At 42.6% G+C, this 17,252-nt stretch overlaps 1 protein-coding gene across 4 annotated transcripts in view; it reads right to left on the bottom strand.

Moving 5' to 3' along the window:
- Positions 1-17,219, bottom strand: part of tesk2 (testis associated actin remodelling kinase 2) — a 143,720-nt gene extending 126,501 nt beyond the window's left edge. The window contains exons 1-3 of one of the 4 annotated variants that reach the window (XM_068037037.1): positions 17,118-17,215; positions 10,786-10,921; positions 9,872-9,933 (exon numbers count right to left, since the gene is read on the bottom strand). The gene's annotated coding sequence lies outside the window, so the exon portion shown is untranslated. Of the gene's footprint in view, positions 1-9,871; positions 9,934-10,785; positions 10,922-16,876; positions 17,052-17,117 lie in introns of those variants that run through there. The other 3 variants (XM_068037038.1, XM_068037036.1, XM_068037039.1) reach the window with 3 other exon arrangements.
- Between the last annotated feature and the right edge of the window lie 33 nt (positions 17,220-17,252).

Raw genomic sequence — 17,252 nt, 5'->3', positions numbered from 1 at the left:
CCCATCGTGTCTGAGCCGGCCATCAAGCAGTTAACTACTCTAATCCCATTTTCTAGCACTTGGCCCGCAGCCTTGTATGCTATGGCGTTTCAAGTGCTCATCTAAATACTTCTGAAATGTTGTGAGGGTTCCTGCCTCTACCACCTCTTCAGGCAGTGCATTCCAGATTCCAACCACCCTCCTGGTGAAAAATTTTTCCTCAAATCCCCTCTAAACCTCCTCCCCTTACCTTAAATCTATGCCCCCTGGTTATTGACCCTCCGCTAAGAAAGGTCAAGGCAATAGAATAGTCTAGTGATGTGGGTAAAGACGAGCAGAGTGAGACAGGAAGGAACAGAGAGTTTAACGGTAATTGTCCATCAATGAATAAGGTCCATGCAGAGAATAGAAGTACAACAAAAAAAGGAAATTAAAAGTTCTTTATCTGAATGCACGAAGCATCTACAATAGGTAGATGAACTGGTGGCACAAATGGAAATAAACAGTTTAGATCTAATTGCCATTAGAGAGACATGATCACAAGGTGAGCAAGGTTGGGAAATAAATATTTCAGGGTACACTATTTCGAAAAGACAGACAGAATGGCAAAGGAGGAGGGGTTGCCCTGATAGTAAAAGATGAAATAAGGGGATTAGTGAGAAAGGACCTTGGCTCAGAACAACATGAATTAGAATTATTATGGGTGGAGATTAGGAATAGCAAAAGTCGGAAAACGCTGATGGGAGTAGTATACAGCCCCAGCCCCCACCCCAACAAGAGATATACCACTGGCAGAGCATTAAAGAAGAAATTACTGGAGCTTGTAACAAAGGCAATGTAATAATTGTGGGGTCTTTTATCGTCATATAGACTGGAGCAATCAAATTGGCAAGGGTGGTCTAGATGAGTTTGTGGAACTTTTCGTGTCAGTTTCCTAGAGCAATATATTGCAGAACCAACTAGGGATAAAAATATTTCAGATGATGGCTCCACTGTAACTGGATGAAATTGCAGCATATCCAGAACTGGATGCCTGACAAGCAGTCTGACAATGCAGCAGCAGAGCAGGGGGGCTGAAAAGAGGTAGAGCTGCATGTTTCAGCATATGTGGAAACTAACTCAAGTCTTGAGGTAGTTGCTTAATGTGAAGCGAAGGGAGACCAAGGATAGATCAGAGGTTCAATACCATTCACAATTCCTCAGATACTAAAGCAGTCCATGCCCGCATGAAGCATGACCTGGACAACATCCAGGCGTGACTTGATAAGTGGCAAATAACATTCATGCCACACAAGTGCCAGGCACTGGCCATCACCAAGAGGGAATCTAACCATTTCCCCTTGACGTTCAACAGGATTACTATCGCTGAATCCCCCATCAACATTCTGGGGAATGGTCACTATTGACCAGAAACTTCACTGGGCCAGCCATATAAATACTGTGGCTACAAGAGCAGGTCACAGGCTGAGAATTCTGTGGTGAATAACTCATCGCCTGACTACCCAAAGCCTGACCACCATCTACATGGCATAAGTCAGGAGTGTGACAATACTCTCCACTTGCCTGGATGAGTGCAGCTCCAACACTCAAGAAGCTCAACACCATCCAAGACAAAGCAGCCCACTTGATCAGCACCCCCACCACCAGCACACCATGACAGCAATATGCACCATCTACAAGATGCACTGCAGCAACTTGTCAAGACTCCTTTGACAGCACCTTCCAAACCGACGATCTCATCCACCTAGAAGTACAAAGACATCAGGCACATGCACCACCTGCAAGTTCCGCTCCATCTCACACACCATCCTGACTTGGAATCATATCGTCATTCCTTCACTGTCATGGGGTCAAAATCCTGGAATTCCCTCCCTAACGGAACTGTGTACCTAGTATACCTAGTGCACACAGACTACAGCGGTTCATGAAGCCGCTCATCACCTTTTCAAGGAAAATTATGGATGCGCAATAAATGCTGGCTTTGCCAACGAAGCTCACATCCCAAAAAATGAACAAAAACAAAAAGGTGGGAAGAGAACTAAGCGAACATAGCTTCATTCAACTGGACATCGGGGAATAGGCATTGGAGCAGGATGGTGTGGTCAACCATATAAAAGGCTATAAAGTGGTTAAAAATGACAAGGAGGGATAGTGCAGCACCATCACAGGCACAGAGAATGTCATGTGACTGATTAACGTCATTTCACCATTGTAACACAGGCAGAAACCAATTTGGAAAGATTCAACTTTGGTGCTACAGGAAAGATGGGTACAGATTTGGGGCAAGACAACATGCTCAAGGACTTCAGAGAGAAAGGAGAAGTTTGACATGGGTAAGTAGTTTAAGATTGGAGGAGACAAAGACACTACTTTTGGAAACGGAGTTGATGATGGCAGCTTTTTGTGGGGAGGGGCTGCAGACAGTACCTGAAGAAAGGAAACCATTTTCTATGTCAGCTAGCAAGGATGTCAGGAAAAGAAGTTGGGTGTTCAGTTTCGTGGGAATGGGATCATGGCTCCCATGGACAAAATCAGTTGCCAGAGAGCACCAAGGGAAAGAGAGGATGAGGGTGAGGGCGACCTTTGTTTATATAACACCTTTATTGTAATAAAATGTCCCAACTTGCTTCACATGAGCATTAGAAGACAAAGTATGACACCAAGCAACGAAAGGAGATTGTTATAGACAGGTGGGAAAGGGTGTGGGTGGTTCCCACTGTTCACCTCCCAAATGACCGCAATCGTTTTTTGTTAAAAATGGTGAGTTAGTCCCTGAGTGTTTTTATTTGACCCTAAAAAAAGACAAATGACAGTTTCTTTTTAAACCTACAAGAATACCTATTTTTAAACAATTCGTGTTCCTGAAATGGTCACCACCTCACTCACACACACACATACACAAAAATAGATTGACAGGGTAGGTAGTTTAAAGTCCAAAGTGAGTTAAGTGCTCATGGTATACAGTAAACCTGCTGAATCTTCTTAGGAAGTTTTTTTTTTAAATATAAAAAGGTGCATGTAGTCTTGAACTTGTTGAGGTGTTGTAGAGTTCTAGTGGTACAACTCAGCACAAAGCTGGTGGTTTGGATTTTGTTACCTTCACAAATGGAGAGTCTCAAAGTTACTTTGTGATATCCCTGTTGTAGTGGCTGTTCAGATATTGTTCAGCAGGGTTCTTGTTGCTTGGTTGGATCTCTTGCACAGCCACTGGCTGGACTGCTTTCTGAAGGTGTTAGTTTGATCTCCCCCCTCTCTCTCCAGAAGGCTACCTTTGTAGGGTTAAAATCCATCACAGAGTTTCTTTTAGGAGACACATGGCCCTCTCCCCTGATATGACCACACAATGTGCCAGAATATGATAACCGTGGCTAACGACTGACGTCTGAATGTGGACCATTCTGGTAACACGGTGCTACTTCAGAACTATTCATCTTGGTTTGGGCTGTGAGTCAGGCTGTTTCCAGAAACCTTTGTTAGTTCATTCATGTTGATAAGAGTCATTAATATGCAATAGTGCTCCTTTCAATTTCAATGGAATTCTCCCCCAGAGCTATTTCAGACAAGGTTAACGAGTTCCATCTTTGCAGACAGGTTAGTTGATTTCCAGTACAGGAGGGATCACATGACCACTACTCCATGTTGATTGTGGTACAAGTGTCCATGTTCTTGTGGTTTTGTTTAACAGTTGACTTTAATTCATAATTCTTCCATTTCATTGTTTATTTCATCACGGCTCCTTCCGTGTATGACAAGATATTCGGTCAGATGACCAAAAGCTTGGTCAAAGAGGTAGCTTTTAAGGAGTGCCTTAAAAGGAGCAAAGCGAGGTGAAGAGGCAGAGGGGTATAGGGAAGGTATTCCAGAGCTTGAGGCCTAGGCAACTGAAGGCGTGGTCAACAATGGTGGAGCGATTAAAATTAGGGATACACAAGAGGTCAGAATTAGATGAGCACACATACCTTGATGGATCGTGGAGCTGGAGGTTATTACAGAGATAGGGAGGGGTGAGGCCATGGAGGAATTTGAAAACAAGGATGAGCATTTTAAAATCGAAGCATTGCTTAACCAAGAGCTAATGAAGGTCAGCAAGCACAGGGGTTATAGGGGAACAGGACCTGGTGTGAGTTAAGACACAGGCAGCAGAGCTTTGCATGACCTGAATTTTACGGAAAGTAGGACGTGAGACACCAATCTGGAGTGCATTAGAATAGTCAAAACTAGAGGTAACAAAAGGCATGAATGAAGGTTTCAGCAGCAGATGAGCTGAGACAGGGCTGAAGTGGAAATAGACAGACAATCATACGAGGTAGAAAGTTCATCGCAGGGTCAAATGTGACATCAAGGTTGCGAGCAAACTATGTTCAATCTTAGACTGTTGCCAGGGAGAGGGATAGAGTCGATAGCTAAGGAATGGAGTTTGCAGCGGGGAATGAAAACAATGGCTTCTTGTCAACTGTTCTCACTCTTATCTCTGCATTTTTTTGACAAGTCAAAAAGACTAACTGAGCTGAACGTAGTGAATGATAACAGAAATGGATTGCTCTTCGGATGGTTTGGTTCCCTGCATGGAGGATATTTTTAGTTTCTCTGCACAAGTAATTGAATAGCTGATATTTACACGTTAGCACAATATTTTGACAAGAAAACAAATTGCATATTCTAGTTAACACATCTGCAGTCTCATTCTCCAATTTTTACACAAGCATTTTTAAATTTCTTTATGTTCCTACACCTCTCCACTTCGCTTTCTTTCTTTAAGACACTCCTGAAAACCTACCTCGTTGACCAAGCGATTGGTCATCTGACCCAATATCTACTTTTGTGGCTCGATATCATACTTTGTTTTATAATGCTCCTGGGATGTTTTACGTTAAAGGTGCTATATATAAATATAAGTTGTTATAATAAAAGCAAAATACTGCAGATGCTGGAAATCTGAGATAAAAACAAAGTGTTGGAAATACTCAGCGTGTCAGGCAGCATCTGTGGAGACAGAAGCAGAGTTAACGTTTCAGATCTGACCTTTCATCAGAATATAAGTTGCTGTTTTATCCCTGGGACGTTTAACTATGCCAGATTACAGCTCAAGTATTGCTTTTTTTTTCCTCCATTTATCCACCAACGAACCCCACCCACAAAAAAATGTCGTGGAAATAATCACAACCAAGCTTATACCCATTTCACCTGATATACACAAATACATCTCTGATTAAGGACTGATTTTTTTTTTTTTAAATCTTCCACTCAGCAGCCATGCGCATTACTGCTCCACCATGCCACCTCAAAAATGGAGAACCTGTTTACCTAACCAGAATGAGATTACAATAGGGGACATTTTCCACCTCTCACTTTGCAATGTCTCAAAACTCATTTCAGCAGTACACCAAATCTAGAAATCTATTTTGACCTAAAACAGATGATATTTTAGCAATGAATTACAAAAATCTGAATTGAAACCTCTTACTTCTGGCATACAGCAAATGGGAAAATGCGATCTAATGAAAGTCCTTTATTTTAAGGTTCAGGCAGATACATTAATTTTCTATTGTCAACAAAGGCCAAAAAAATTGCTCATCAGCTGATCTCTAATTCTTTTTATTCCATACAATTGTGCATACAGGTTGAAAACCAGACTACAAGAACAATGTGCACTTATGTAAGATATTTAGCTTAGAAAAGCATCCCAAGGAACCACACGTCAAGAATAATTCAGCCTTCGATAGGCTAAGGCTTCTCGATCTTACTGAGAAGCTGCCTCTTGGTGCCGTATCTGAAAGACACGGAAAGGATGTACAACTTCCTTAGTATAAATATCAGGTTCTGTCCAAAGTGTGTTCAACATCTTATCATACCACTGATATTGGAGCCCTTGTAGGAAGCTCAAGGATCTCACATTCGTTTCTCACCTTCAGTCACTTAGTTCTCTTAAATCCCTCTCTTCTGTCTCCTCCAAGTGTAAGGAGCTCATGGACTTCTTTGTCATTAAGATTGAGACCATCCAATCAGCTTCCTCTGTCACTTCCCTCTCTTCCACTAGCCCACAGGGACAAAATTCCTCTAAGTTTCCCCTTGCACTACCTCTAAACTCTCATTGTTTTCTAGTTTCTCTTCCATCTCTCTTCATGTCCTCTCCGAGCTCATCCCATCCAGGAGACCCACTTACTGTTCCCGTGACCCTATACCCACTAAACTGAACACCCAACTTCCCTTCCTGGCTCCGATCACCCCTCTCTCCAAAAGCCAAACCTGGACCCCTGGTCTTTTAAACTACCACCCCATCTCCAACCTCCCTTTCCTCTCCAAAGTCCCTCCAAATCAAGTTTATAACTCTAGCACAGGACCAAAACAGCTCTCAAAAGTCACAAATGACATCCTATCTGGCTGCGACAAAGGTAAACCATCCCTCCTCATCCTTCTTGAACTGTCTACAACCTTTGACACAGATAGATAATCATACAACTCCAATACCTCTCCATCAGCCAGCTGGGTGGGACAGCACCCACCGAGTTTCATTCTTATCTATCTACTCAGTCAGAATCACCTGCAGTGGCTTCTTTTCCCACTCCCAGAGTGTTAGCTCTGGTGTCCCCCAAAGAATTTTCCTTACCGCACCCCCCCCCACCCCCCCACCCCCCCATTTCTCATGTGCATGCTGCCCCTCAGCAACACCATTCAAAAAAGCAGCATCAGTAGCCACATATATGCTGCCCTTGACAAGCTCTATCTCATCACATCTCTCCGTTCTAATGGAAAATCTCAAAGACCTGAAATGTCAACTGTTTCTCCACAAATGCTGCCAGACCCAAGTATTTCCAGCATTTTTTTTTACATTTCAGATTTCCAGCATTCGCAGTATTTTGCTCATCTATCTCACCACACACTCTGCTCCTCAACTGTCTCTAAATTGTCAGACTGCTTATCCAAGATCCAGTACCATATGAGTAGAAATTTCCTCCAGCTAAATATTTGGGAGATCGAAGCCATTGTCTTTGGTCCCCACTACAAACTACACTCCCTGGCCACTGACTCCATCCCTCTTCTTGGCGACAATCTGAGACTAAATCAGTCTGTTGGCAACCTTGGCGCCGTATTTGACACCAAGCTGAGCTTCCGACCACCTAACTGCCCATTTCCACCTCTAACATCATCCTACTCAGCCCCACCTCAGATCATATGCTGCCGAAACCCTCATTCATGCCTTTGAAACTTCTGGACTTGACTATTCCAATACACTCCTAGTCGACCTCCCACGTTCTACCCTCAGTAAATTTGGTAATTTAAAACTCTGCTGCCCGTATCCTAACTCACACTAAGTACCATTCGCACATTACCTGTGTCTGCTGACCAACAATTGCTCCTGGTAAGCAACGTCTCGATTTTAAAATTCTCATATTGGTTTTCAAACCACTCCAGGGTTTTGCTCCTCCCCATCTCGAACCTCCTCCAGCAATACAACCCTTGGAGATACCTGTACTCCTCCAAGACTGGCTGCTTAATCATCCTGAATTTAATATGTTTTGACTGGTGGGGGAATCTCAAACTAGGGGACATAGTTACAGAATAAGGGGTCACACATTTAAAACTGAGATGCAAAGGAATTTCTTGTCTCAAGAGGGTGGTGAATCTCTGGAATTCTCTACCTCAGATTTGTAGAGGCTAGGTCACTAAACGTATTTAAGGAGGAGGCAGATAGATTTTTGAAATCTCGGGGAGTCGAGGGTTATGCGGAGCAAGCCCGAAAGAGGAGTTGAGGCCTGGGACAGATCAGCCATGATCTTACTGAATGGCGGGGCAGGCTTGAGGGGCTGAATGGCCTCCTATTTCTTAGGTTATATTCTTAATTGCTCCACCAGTGGCAGTCATGTCTTCAGCTGTCAAGGCCTTAAGCTCTGAATTGCCCTCCCTAAACCTTTCTGCCTCTCTTTCCTATTTTAAGACGCTCCTTAAAATCTACCTCTGACCAAATTTCTGGTCATCTGCCCTAATATTTCCTCAGAGTCAAATTTGGTTTGATAATGCCCCTGTGAAGTGCCATGGGACGTTTTGTTATGTTAAAAAGGGCTAGATAAATACAAGCTGGAGTAGTGATCATGAAAAGTAACAAAACACCTCTGCAAAGTAGTTAAATGTCATCTAAAGACACGCAACAATTGAATCATCACAGTGATATGGACAAAAACTGAACAGCAAGCAGTTACTTTCAGCATTGAAGGAATCAGCCAATTTTGATCTTACTATCCCACCTCTAATCTGCAAGGGTTTAAATTCCTTCACAACACTTATTTAACCCCTTGGTTTAATAATTATACTCACTCTAAACTTGGCAAACAACTGCAGAAGGTGGCTGAAAAAGCTGACAGTGGGAAAATTCTTCCAACTTGTTTCACTGTCAGCAACTCTAGAGTTCAACAATAATTGTATCTATCCAGATATGAAATATCTGTCCTGAGGACGATTACAGAACAAGTTCCATTTGTATTGTGCCTTCATCTAAAGAAATTTCCAAGGCAGGAAAACTTACATCTGGACAAATGGTGAGACTAGGAGCTGTGTAGAAGCAAAGAGATTTGGGTATCCACGTACATTAATCACTGAGAAATAATGCAGAAGTGAAAAAGGATCAAGGAGCAAGAGGTGGGTTACTTGGACGAGTTGGGTTTGCAGAGGGTGGAGCAGGGAAAAAGGATGGGCAAAGAGCTGTTCACTTAACTGAAGACCTGTGACTTTTAGTAAGTGTTGTTTTTGAACAGAAAGCTCAATTCCAAAGTCCTTCTGGTGACCTTTAAAAAAAATAGATCAGCATCTAAGGAATCACTTCAGTCGTCCAATGAATCCATCTCCACAACACGAGTCCTCAAAAAATATTTTAAAAATGGAAGCACTTTCATAACAACCCGGAGAGTGATGACAATTTGGAACTCGCCGGCACAGGGAATAGTTGAGGGGGAATAGTACAGATGCATTTAAGGGGATGCTAGACAGGCTTCTAAGGGAGAAAGAAATGAAGAGTTATGCTGAGAGAGTTAGATGAAAAAGAATGGAAGGAAGCTTGAGTGGTGCACAAGTTTTGGAAAGGACTGGTTTGGGCCGAATAGCCTGTTTCTATACTGTATATTATGTGCAACTCTATGCAACATGCAATGGTCATGGAATGTTGTTAATTCAGCATAGAAAATGTTTCTTGTTATTCATTATGCTGACATGATTTGGCAGGTGTAGTCCACTGATGTGATTAAATGCACTACATAATATGGATTAAGGCCATGATAGTCCTAAGTTTAACTGCTGCTATATATTGTTCAAGTCATTTTCGGCTGGGGTGTCTCCAGAGATGCAACAATGGCAGCAGCATTCCTGCCTCGGGGGTGGAAGGGGAGGCCATTCAGACCATCATACTGTGCAGACTTCTTGAAAGAGCTATCCAATTAGTTTCACCCCAATAGCCCTACAAACTTTTACTTTTGAAGTATATGTCCTATTTCCTTTTGAAAGTTACTACCGAATCTGTCTCCACCACTCTTTCAGGAAGCACATCCAAATCATAACTCAGTGTAAAAAAAAAATTCCCCTCGCACCTCTGGTTCTTTTGCCAATAATCTTAAGTTTGCATCCTCTGGTTAAACAGATTCTCATTTACTTTTTTCATAACCTCCTCAATTTTTTTTAAACTCTTAAATCTGCCCTTAGTCATCTGTGCTCTATAGGAGAACAATCCCAGCTTGTCCGGTCCCTTCACATAAGTGAAGTCAGTCATTCCTGAGAAGAAAGTATGAGAGGAAAGAAATCATACAGAACTTCTCCTGAAAATACATCCCGAATTCTTTTTTTTAAAAAAAGGATTGCTATGATGGCCACCAGTCATATAACCCAACAATAATTTGACAAGGTTCACCTGTGCTGAACATCCATTCGAGTAAAGTTGTCACCCGTGGAACATCACTCCAAACTGAGTAGCTGAATTCAAGAACGACAGCAACACCACAAAGCAAAATAAAAATTATTGGTGGGTGACATTTAAACCACTTTCCAAAATGCTATGTACAACTGTCAATTTTATTTTAAACAATGACATTGAAGCAGTAAAAACAAAACTACTCCAAATATAGGATACTGCATCAATGATCTGGGAAATACATCTACATAATGGTTAATTGATTCAATACAAGACAACTTTTCAAAATGTGTTAAAAAAAAACTGATCAGTAGCAAGATATAACAAATATCTCCACTTACAAGGCTAACCACAACATGTGTGAGACTTCAGAGCTTAAATCGGTTATCACATCATGGCTGACTATTCTTTTCTTCTAAGTTTATGGAATATCTTAGTAATCTATGCAAAGAATATTAATATTGAACAAGGAAATATTTTTCTGTCAGTATTATTCTGCCCCTCACTAAGACAAAATCAGAATAGCAAGAACTCCTCTGTTTTGCGAAAAGCTCCAGTGTAACAGCTTCGCCTTGAATCCAGAACACCACACAATAATTCTGCAACATATTCCGATACCTCATTCTGCACCTGTTGAATATTTAGATTCATTAGCAAACCCAACTTTAAACTGTAGCAGTAGGATACAAAAACACCATCACTAGAATCATAAAATGGTTACAGCACAGAAGGCCATTTGGACTGTCGCATCCATGACAGCTCTGTGCAAGAGCAGCTCAGCTAGTACCACGCCCCACCTTTTCCCTGTAGCCCTGCAAATTTTCTCTCTTCAGATAATTATCCAATTCCCTTTTCAAAGCTACACTTGAATCTGCCTCCATCACGCTCTCAGACAGTGAATGCCAGATTCTCACCATTCACTTTGTAAGGAAGGTTTTTCTCATGTTGCTGTTGCTTTAGATTGGGGGCGGCTGTTTGAGGGTAAATCAACATCAGACATGTGGGAGTCTTTCAAACGACAGCTGATTAGAATCCAGGACCAGCATGTTCCTGTGAGGAAGAAAGACAAGTTTGGCAAGTTTCGGGAAGCTTGGATAACGCGGGATATTGTGAGCCTAGTCAAAAAGAAAAAGGAAGCATTCGTAAGGGCTGGAAGGCTAGGAACAGACGAAGCACTTGAGGAATATAAAGACAGTAGGAAGGAACTTAAGCAAGGAGTTAGGAGGGCTAAAAGGGGTCATGAAAAGTCATTGGCAAACAGGATTAAGGAAAATCCCAAGGCTTTTTATACATATATAAAGAGCAAGAGGGTAACCAGGGAAGGGTTGGCCCACTCAAGGACAGAGATGGGAATCTATGTGTGGAGCCAGAGGAAATGGGAGAGGTGCTAAATGAGTACTTTGCATCAGTACTCACCAAAGAGAAGGACTTGGTGGATGATGAGCCTAGGGAAGGGAGTGCAGTCATCTCATTATCAAAAAGGAGGTGGTGTTGGGTGTCTTGCAAAGCATTAAGGTAGATAAGTCCCCAGGGCCTGATGGGATCTACCCTAGAATACTGAGGGAGGCAAGGGAAGAAATTGCTGGGGCCTTGACAGAAATCTTTGCATCCTCATTGACTACAGGTGAGGGCCCAGAGGACTGGAGAATAGCCAATGTTGTTCCTTTGTTTAAGAAAGGTGGCAAGGATAATCCAGGAAATTATAGGCCAGTGAGCCTTACGTCAGTGGTAGGGAAACTATTAGAGAGAAATCTTCGGGACAGGATATACTCCCATTTGGAAACAAACGAACTTATTAGCGAGAGGCAGCATGGTTTTGTGAAGGGGCGGTCGTGTCTCACTAATTTGATTGAGTTTTTTGAGGAAGTGACGAAGATGATTGATGAAGGAAGGGCAGTGGATGTTATCTATATGGACTTCAGTAAAGCCTTTGACAAGGTCCCTCATGGCAGAATGGTACAAAAGGTGAAGTCGCACGGGATCAGAGGTGAGCTGGCGAGATGGATACAGAACTGGCTCGGTCATAAAAGAGAGGGTATCAGTGGATGGGTGTTTTTCTGAATGGAGGGATGTGACTAGTGGTGTTCCGCAGGGATCAGTGCTGGGACCTTTGCTGTTTGTGGTATATATAAATGATTTGGAGGAAAATGTAGCTGGTCTGATTAGTAAGTTTGTGGACGACACAAAGGTTGGTGGAGTTGCGGATAGTGATGAGGATTGTCAAAGGATACAGCAGGATATAGATCGGTTGGAGACTTGGGTGGAGAAATGGCAGATGGAGTTTAATCCAGACAAATGTGAGGTAATGCATTTTGAAAGGTCTAATGCAGATGGGAGGTATACAGTAAATGGCAGAACCCTTAGGAGTATTGAAAGGCAGAGAGATCTGGGCGTACAGGTCCACAGGTCACTGAAAGTGGCAACGCAGGTGGATAAGGTAGTCAAGAAGGCATACGGCATGCTTGCCTTCATCGGTTGGGGCACAGAGTATAAAAATTGGCAAGTCACTCAGCTGTACAGAACCTTAGTTAGGCCACACTTCGAATATTGCGTGCAATTCTGGTCGCCACACTACCAGGAGTTGGAGGCTTTGGAGAGGGTACAGAAGAGGTTTACCAAGATGTTGCCTAGTCTGGAGGGCATTAGCTATGAGGAGAGGTTGGAAAAACTCGGATTGTTTTCACTGGAACTACGGAGGTGGAGGGGCGACATGATAGAGGTTTACAAAGTTATGAGCGGCATGGACAGAGTGGATAGTCAGAAGCTATTTCCCAGGGTGGAAGTGTCAGATACTAGGGGACATAGGTTTAAGGTGCGAACGGCAAAGTTTAGAGGGGATGTGCGAGTCAAGTTTTTTTTACACAGAGGGTGGTGAGTGCCTGGAACTTGCTGCCAGGGGAGGTGGTGGAAGCAGATACGATAGTGACGTCTAAGAGACATCTTGACAAATACATGAATAGGAAGGGAATAGAGGGATATGGGCCCCGGAAGTGCAGAAGGTGTTAGTTTAGGCAGGCATCAAGATCGACGCAGGCTTGGAGGGCCGAATGGCCTGTTCCTGTGCTGTAGTGTTCTTTGTTCCTTTTGCCAATCATCTTAAATCATCGTCCTCTGGTTCCAGATCCTTCCACCAACGGGGACAGTCCAGACCTCTCATGATTCTGAACACCCCTCCCCTCATGACTTTGAACACTTCTATCAAATCTACTCTTAATCGTCTCTTATACATGGAGAATAGTCCCAGCTTCTCTAATCTATCCACATAACTCAAGTTCCTCATCCCTGGAAACATTCTCGTGAATCTTTTCTACACTCTCTCTAATGCCTTCACACCCTTTCTGAAGTATGATGCCCAGAACTGGACACAATACTCCAGTTGAGACCAAGTGTTTTATATAGGTATATCATAACTTCCTTACTATTCTAGTCTATACCCCCATTTCGAAAGCCCAGGATCCTGTAGGACTTGCTAACCACTTTCTCAACCTGTCCTTGTTCATGAGTCACTGAAAGCTAACATGCAGGTACAGCATGGTATGTTGGCCTTTATTACAAGAGGATTTGAATATAGGAGTAAAAATGACTTGCTGCAATTATATAGAGCCTGGGTGAGACTGCACCTGGAGTACTGCGTGCAGTTTTGGTCCCTTTACCTAAGGAAAGATATACTTATCATAGATGGAGTGCAATGATGATTCAACCAAACTATTTCCTCGGATAGAAGGATTGTCCTATGAGGAAAAATTAAATAGAATGGGTGTTTATTCTCTGGACTTTAGAAGAATGAGAGGGTGATATCGTTCAAACATACAAAATTCTTACAGGGCTTGACATGGCAGATACAGGAAGGATGTTTCCCCAGGCTGGGATGTCCAGACCCAGGGAACACAGTCTCAGAATAAGGGGCAGGCCATTTAGGAGAGGTGTGAGTGATGCATTTTGGGAGGACTAACAAAGCAAGGGAATATACAATGGATGGTAGGACCCTAGGAAGTACAGAGGGACCTTGGTGTACTTGTCCATAGATCACCGAAGGCAGCAGCACAGGGAGATAAGGTGGTTAGGAAGGCATATGGGATACCTGCCTTTATTAGCCAAGGCATAGAATATAAGAGCAGGGAGGTTATGATGAAGCTGTATAAAATACTAGTTAGGCCACAGCTGGAGTACTGTGTACAGTTCTGGGCACCACACTACAGGAAGGATGTGATTGCACTGGAAAGGGTGCAGAGGAGATTCTTCAGGATATTGTCTGGGCTGGAGCATTTCAGCTATGAAGAGAGACTGAAAAAGCTAGGGTTGTTTTCCTTAGAGCAGAGAAGGCTGAGGGGGGACATGATTGAGGTATACAAAATTATGAGGGATATTGATAGGGTAGATAGGAAGAAGCTTTTTCCCTTAGTAGAGGTATCAATAACCAGGGGGCATAGATTTAAGGTAAGGGGCAGAAGGTTTAGAGGGGATTTGAGGGAAAACTTTTTCAACCAGAGGGTGGTTGGAATCTGGAATGCACTGCCTGAAGAGGTGGTAGAGGCAGGAACCCTCACAACATTTAAGATTTAGATAGGCACTTGAAACACCATAGCATACAAGGCTACAGGCCAAGTGCTGGAAAATGGGATTAAAATAGTCCGATGCTTGATGGCCAGCACAGACACGATGGGCCGAAGGGCCTGCTTCTGTGCTGTATAACTCTTTGACTCTGACTGAGATAAGGAGGAATTTCTTCATTCCGAGGGTGATGAATCTTTGGAATTCTCTGTCCCAGAGGGATGTGGAGGCTCAGTCATTGAGTATGTTCAAGACTGAGAGCAATAGATTTCTACATATTACAAACATCAAGGGATACGCGGATAGTGCAGGAAAATGGTGTTGAAGTAGATCAGTTCTGATTTAATTGAATGACGGAGTAGGCTCGAAGGGCTGAATGGCCTACTCCTGCTCCTATTTCTTCTGTTATGTTCTGCCACCTTTAACGATTTATGTACCTATATCCCCAGGTCCCTCTGCTCCTGTACTCCCTTTAGAATTGTACCCTTTATTTAATAGTGCCTCTTCTTGTTCTTCCTACCAAAATGAATCAATTCACACTGCCCTGCATCAAACTTCATCTGCCACTTGTCCACCCATTTCACCAGCCTGTCTATACCCTCGAAGTTTATCACCATCCTCCTCACAGTTCACAGTACTTCCAAATTTGTGTCATCTGCAAATTTTGAAATTGTGCCCTGCACACCCAAGTCTGGATCATTAATATACATCAAGAAAAGCAGGGGGTCCTAATACCAACTCCTGGGGACCACCACTATATATCTTCCTCCAATCTGAAAGACAACTGTTCACTGCTACTCTCTGTTTCCTGTCATTTAGCCAATTTCACAGCTATGCTGTCACTGTCCCTTTTATTCCATGGAATCTAACTTTGCTGACAAGCCTGTTATATGGCATCAAATGTTTTTTGGATGTCCATGTACATCATATCAACCACATTACCCTCATCAAGCCTTTGTTATCTCATCAAAAAAACTCAAGCAAATTAGTTAAACACGATTTGTCCTCAAAAAAATCCATGTTGGCTTTCCTTAATTAATTCACATTTGTCCAAGTGACAGTTAATTTTGCCCTGAATTATCATTTCTAAAAGCTTTCCCACCGATGTAGGAAATATTAAACAGGTTTTTAAATAAAATCAGTCTTAAAACTGTTCATGAAACAGACGCATTAATTTTACTTCAATGAGTTATTATACCATTGTGTTACCACAGAGAGCAACAACAGTAACATTCTCTATAAGCAAAGGTGACCATGATCTTAACCAATCATTACATTGCACAGGTAAAATGTCAATATTATGGGCAGTACAATGTTAAGGGTTCAGATGACAATGTATGGACCACTCAAAATATGCTTTCACGTTGTAAGTTTCTATCTGCACCTTTTCAATTCAATTAGAACTCTGCAACTGAGGTTCAGTGAGCAAAGTCTATCCTGTATGGGAAAAGGAAGAATCTACTACAACTGATAAATTAAGTCATTAAAAGCTGTGAAACTGGACTAGAACTGTAGCAAAGTATCATGCTTAATGTTCAGCATCGTGGGGTATTCTACATTGAAATCCTTTTCTGTGATGAAGCATGTCCAAGTGTCAAAAGCAGTTTAAGATCTGTCGCTCTCTGAAATCCAAGTGCAATCTCTGAAACTTGAAAATCCATTGCACAAGAATTACCACATTGTCAGGTAGCAGAATTACTAGTTGCAAAAACAGACCAGAAACAGATGTTCAGTTCAGATGTCACACTCGAAAAAATAAATACAACCATCAACAGAACAACCTAAATATCGAAAGTAAAATACTGCAGATGCTGGAAATCTGAAATAGAAACAGAAAACGCTGGAAATACTCAGGGTCAGGCAGCATCTGTGGAGAGTAAATCAGAGTTAACGTTTCAGGTCGATAGCCTTTCAACATTAACGCCGTTTCTCTCGCTACAGATGCTGCCTGATCGGTTGAGTATTTCCAACATTTTCTATTTTTAACCTAGATATCAACTTACCGTCACCAATTTATCATTCTTTAGACTAGGGAGAATTTGGGTTTTGTTGAAGATTTCAACTTTTCTCGTCGTAACACCACACAAAACAACATAATATTAAAAGAACAAAGGTCGGAGAAATAAACTGTGACCGTCAATCCGAACATGTATAACCTTCACCCACCAAAAAATCTACCCGTATACTGGAAAACTAGATCTAACAAAACCACCATTATATATTTAAACAGAAACCGCCAGAGTTGTCATTACACCTAATAACATATGACTTAGAAACATTCACATTTTTTGTTGAGTTACTTGGGTTGCACTTCATGTTTTAAAGACTGAAATTCACAACAAAATGTAAACAGACACAAAAACAGCGCGTACTTCTTAACTTGGCGGAGTCGGCTATGGACTCTCACATGGGCCTTTTAGCTCACACTTCACAGACACCAGAAAGCTCAATCACCTGTAACTCCCACCCTCACCTCCAGGCTAAGTAGGAAGCAAGTAAGGCCCCGGCTCCTCCACTGTTAGCTGCGCTTGCCTGTGATCCACTGGACAGTGCGGCCCGGTCCTTAGGGCCTAGCCTGACAACCGGAGGAAAACCAGACCTAGTACAACGCAATAAACAAACGCCCCTCTTTTAGCCAGTGCCCGTGACTGACCGCCTTCCATTTAAATGGGGGCTCCCGGCCCACCTTACTTACTGTTTATTTGTCCTAACTGTTCGAGGCTACGTTTGTCACCCAGCTGCTTCTCTCCGCCTGCTCCCACCCCGAACGCCCAGGGAGACAGACAGTAGCCCTCGACCACTCAGCAATCGAGGAACACAGGTGGGCGTG

Source organism: Heterodontus francisci, chromosome 8 (assembly GCF_036365525.1).
Source record: "Heterodontus francisci isolate sHetFra1 chromosome 8, sHetFra1.hap1, whole genome shotgun sequence".
NCBI classification, from domain to species: domain Eukaryota; kingdom Metazoa; phylum Chordata; class Chondrichthyes; order Heterodontiformes; family Heterodontidae; genus Heterodontus; species Heterodontus francisci.
Note: the sequence above shows the minus strand (reverse complement) of the source record. Positions and strands in the feature narration are given on the sequence as shown.